The sequence below is a fragment of the Triticum urartu genome, unplaced genomic scaffold (genome assembly GCF_056163025.1).
Source record: "Triticum urartu cultivar PI428250 unplaced genomic scaffold, HENAU_Tu73 scaffold2, whole genome shotgun sequence".
Classification (NCBI taxonomy): domain Eukaryota; kingdom Viridiplantae; phylum Streptophyta; class Magnoliopsida; order Poales; family Poaceae; genus Triticum; species Triticum urartu.
In genome coordinates, this window is record NW_028260368.1 from 2,880,407 (window position 1) to 2,885,624 (window position 5,218).

General features: G+C 33.3%; 2 non-coding genes across 2 annotated transcripts; both read right to left on the reverse strand.

Annotated features, from left to right (window-relative positions):
- Nucleotides 1-1,337: 1,337 nt before the first annotated feature.
- Nucleotides 1,338-1,411, reverse strand: TRNAW-CCA (transfer RNA tryptophan (anticodon CCA)). The gene has a single exon. It is a non-coding gene; the product is annotated as a tRNA-Trp (tRNA).
- Nucleotides 1,412-1,550: 139 nt separating this feature from the next.
- TRNAP-UGG (transfer RNA proline (anticodon UGG)) lies at nt 1,551-1,624 on the reverse strand. The gene has a single exon. It is a non-coding gene; the product is annotated as a tRNA-Pro (tRNA).
- Between the last annotated feature and the right edge of the window lie 3,594 nt (nt 1,625-5,218).

Consider the following 5,218-nt stretch of genomic DNA (forward strand, 5'->3'; position numbering starts at 1 on the left):
TTGGGAAAATCTAAGTTAATGATCAATAGGTTTGGATAAATAATTTAGGAAGGATATTCTCATACTGACACAATACAAGGACAAGTATATGTGAAATCTATCCTTTCATAATTCGTAATTCATCCTTGTATTGTTTGTTGGATTAGGTCTAACTTTCTTGACCAAACTGCGAGCGCGGAACTTTACGAGATGAAATAGGGAAAGACAGAAGATAGAATAGAACTTAAAAGGATAATTGAAGTGACTCGTCTTCGAATCTACTTTGGTTGGAGTTCGAAAAAGGAATAAAAATAAAGTAAATTCAAGGAAGAGCTTTCTTTTTTTTTTTTTTTTAACAGCCCCTTGGCAGGTCGTGGAATGCTTTTGTTCTCCTCTTATTCCATATGGAATACAATCAGTTAAAATAAGAAGGAATAGGGGAATATTCGATCGTTCACTCCAAAAAGAGGGTCCTATTGAAAAAGAAATTATCCAAAATAGAAAGAAGTTTTTTTTTTCAAATTCAATTGTTTATTTATCTCTTATTCAAAAATTTCCCTGAAAATTGAATTTCTTTTTTTCATTCAATGGGGTTAGATGATCTAGTTCTTAATATTATTACTTTACTCAATTGACAAATTCCACAACAAATCTCTTGATTCGGAATTAGGGACTCATGTATCATCTGATGAATCCACTTTCTTTTACACTTCTGTATCTTACTCTATCTTGTTTTTTAGTATTATCTAAAATAACTGATGAATTATGAATTTTCCATAACTTAGGTAAATGCTTTACCAACATATGTAGTGTAGTAAAAAAAAATAAATGGAATTTAACTCTTTCATGCTTACTTTAACTAGTTATTTTGGTTTTCTACTGGCTGCTTTAACTATAACCCCAGCTCTATTTATTGGCTTGAACAAGATACGCCTTATTTGAATTGACTGAATAATTATAATTCAGAAAAGAAAAATCTTTCTTTGGGATTCCTGGCATTCTACGACTCTTTTCCAGACTAATTAGGAATTCTTTTCTTGGTCATTGAGATTCGTGGATAATTTAGAGTACTATTTAGGGATAGATCGTACCTCTTTTTTTATCCCCTCGAACAAATCGAAATGATTGAAGTTTTTCTATTTGGAATCGTCTTAGGCCTAATTCCTATTACTTTAGCGGGATTATTCGTGACTGCGTATTTGCAATACAGGCGTGGGGATCAGTTGGATCTTTGATTGAGTCATTTTTTTTTTTTGATTGACCTCCTCCAGACCAGAGAGGAGGTCAAATTGAAATTGGAGTTACAATTCAATTTTGTTAAGTTATTTTACTCTGCTTCGACATAAAATAGATGGAATCACGCTCTGTAGGATTTGAACCTACGACATCGGGTTTTGGAGACCCGCGTTCTACCGAACTGAACTAAGAGCGCTTTCATTCATTCAAAAAGAAAATCTTTTTCTATTCCTAATGTATCTCACGTACGTATAGTCTCCACAAATTCAAGTTATACCCACTTTACTTTAATTGATCTCGTCGCTACTGCCTATAAAGAAGAAAGAAGTAATAGGTAGGGATGACAGGATTTGAACCTGTGACATTTTGTACCCAAAACAAACGCGCTACCAAGCTGCGCTACATCCCTTTTCCAAATTAAATTGTTGTACAATGCCATTGTACACAATTCCTGTCTTCTTTTCCACATCATAATTTTCTTCTTCTTTCTTTCTCTATCTATATATAGAACCCTCGTGTCATTTCTTCTTTTTGGTCTCATATAATTAAGGAATTATATACATATAAAATCCAATATAATTTCGCCTATAAAAGAAGGATTACTTTTCCTTGGTAATATATAGGAAGAAGGGGTCATCTTTTTCTTTTTTAGGGATAGGAAAATTTCGTCGATATGGTTCATTTTATATATAGCATAACAATCTTGGGCAAGAGTTTATGATCATATATGTATTCCAACAAGGAAGGAGGATTTTCAATGCGGGATATAAAAACATATCTCTCTGTAGCACCCGTGCTAAGTACTCTATGGTTTGGTGCTTTAGCAGGTTTATTGATAGAAATTAATCGTTTATTCCCAGATGCTTTGTCATTCCCTTTTTTTTAATTCTAGTTATTGCTATGGGAGGGATAGATTTCTTCGTGATATGACAAAATTTGATCCTTTTCAATCTTTTTTTAGTATCGGAAGGAAAAAGAAAGAAAAGATGGATTGGGTTGAACCTCAGAGTCATTAAAAATTTGGTAAACCCCATTTTTGAAAATAGAAATTCAATTTAAAGGGGTACCCAAGCTAAATAAGGCCTCAGAAATCAGAGCATAGAAAAGGCGGGGCTGGCTAATTAAATGAAAGGATTTCGAACCAAAATCTTTGCTAATTCGACAAGGATTGTATTCTTTAATTATTTCTCTATTTTTTATTACTTAATTAAAGAATAAAAAAAAATTATTCTAATGAATTTTATTCTTCTTCTTCGGATTCAAAATAGAAGAATAAAAGAATAAGTAGAAGAATTAAGTTAAGTCAATCCAAAAAGAAAAGGAGGTTCATGGCCAAGGGAAAAGATGTTAGAATCAGAGTTATTTTGGAATGCATCAGTTGTGTTCGAAAAGGTGCCAATGAGGAATCGACGGGGATTTCTAGATATAGTACTCAAAAGAATCGCCACAATACACCCGGACAATTAGAATTCAAAAAATTTTGTCGTTATTGTCGCAAGCATACGACTCATCACGAAATAAAGAAATAGGAACATCGTGTGTTTGATCTTTCCAAACAACAGAAAGAGTAAGAACTTCATATTTAATATATAAAGAAAACATAGTATAGAATACAAAATACAAATCAACTCATCTGATTTCCGGTAGATATTATTTCATATGTATAGAGGGTATTCATATACTATAATATGAATCAAATAAGATATGGATCAAAGAAAAACTACTTCTTCTGGATCCTAAATTAATAAAATAAAGAAGTGAATTTTCAAATTTTCAAATTTTAAATAAGGAATAAATCATGTATACATCTAAACAACCTTTTCTTAAATCTAAGCAACCCTTTAGTAAATCCAAGCAAACTTTTAATAAATCCAAGCAACCCTTTCGTAAATCCAAGCAAACTTTTCGTAAATTCAAGCAACCTTTTCGTAAATCTAAACAACCTTTTCGTAGGCGTCCCCGGATTGGCCCGGGAGATCGAATTGATTATAGAAACATGAGTTTAATTAATAGATTTATTAGTGAACAAGGAAAAATATTATCGAGACGAATAAATAGATTAACCTTGAAACAACAACGATTAATTACTCTTGCTATAAAACAGGCTCGTATTTTATCTTTCTTACCGTTTCGTAACTATGAGAACGAAAAGCAATTTCAAGCCCAGTCAATTTCAATAATTACAGGTTCTAGACCCAGAAAAAATAGACATATTCCTCAATTAACGCAAAAGTACAATTCCAATCGAAACTTAAGAAACAACAACCAAAATTTAAGAAACAACAACCGGAACTTAAGTTCCGATTGTTGATGTTTTATTCGAATTCGAAAGGGCCAGACCTATATATATTATAAAGAAAGTAATCCAGCTCGTTGATTCCTACCACTTAATCTTAATTTATTGTATCTTCCCGGAGTTCCCTCTCCGGGAATTCATCTTTTATTATTCCAGTATATTACTTTATTTATACCTTTAATTGATGATCTTTATTTTATTGGAAATCGTGTAAAGATTATTTGGATTTGATACAGCTACTTGTGCAAGCATTTTACGATTAAGAATCAATTTCTTCTTGTACAGGTTGTGTATTAATTTACTATAACTATCGAATACTTTATATACCCGCGTTGCTGCGTTTATCCGAGTGATCCACAAACGACGAAAATCCCTCTTTTGCCTACCTCTATCTCGATGAGAGGAAACAAAAGCTCTTTTTACCTGTTGGGTAATCATTCGATTAAGTCTTAAATGAGCCCCTCTAAAGTTTGAGGCAAATGAACGCATTTTTGTTCGTCGTCTCCGGGCTATATATCCTCGCGGAACTCTGGTCATTGAATCAAATTAACCTTAATGAATAACTAATGATTTCTCTTCTTTTAGCCACCCTTTTTCTCATTAATAACAAAACTAATTATTCCGATATATAAAATATTAATTCCAATGGCTTTTGCTATAGTAACCTTCCCAACCACGATTTTTTATTCCACTCCGTTCAGTTATTTCTATACGAAATAACAAATTCATTCTAATAATACTAAAAAAAATAGTGGGTTCCATCGTTTCTATGGTTCCCTTTTAAACGGTGAGGCCCTCTCTATACACCGGAGCCCTTTCTTTCATCAAAAGGTATTGCGAACTTGTATAGTCCACATTCTTTGGCTCTACCTATCCATTATAGAGTAAATAGCTCTTTTCACAATAAGAGTTATCCATACAGTGACGGTATTTAATTATGAAAGTTGGCTAAGTAGCTGACCCTGTTAGTCCGTTCTTTTAAGATAAAGGAGCATAAGCCTTTTTCTTTTTATTACTATTTCCTCCGCTTAATGGATAACCATTTGCTACCAATGGGAGAATTGCTTCTTATTTCCAATTTAGATAATTGGATTTGCACCAAAGGAAACCATAAATTCCATATACCATAGAAATCTAGGATAGAGAAGCTATATCCTATTCATTGGTACTAATCATGGATACTTCAATTTTTTTTATATTTGTTTGAAGTCATGATCTGAACGAGTCGCACATACACCCTAGCACATGTTCCTCGACGCTGAGGGCATCCTTTAAGCGCGGCCGTTTTTCGAGCATTTCGTATTGGCTGTCTTGCGTTTCTAATAAGTTGTTTAACCGTCGGCATGTTGTATGTATATAGAAAAAAATGGATTGGTTTAGATCCATCTTAACCTGATGATTGCTCATCATGAAGTCTTTCTATTTTCTATTAAATCGAGGAAAACACGAATTTAGCTGTGAAATAACTTTACAAGAAATCCGGACACTACCAATCCTTAAACATTTCTGGAAACCACACTGGATCAGTATCGCAGTGCTTGTCAATCATTTCATCCCCTACAATATCGACAAGTCCATAAGCTTTGGCTTCGTCTGCTGACATAAAAACATCCCTTTCCATGTCTTCGGATACAACCCAAAAAGGCTTGCCTGTTCTTACTGCATAAACCCTTGTGATCATTTCGCGAACTTTGTGTAACTCTTCTA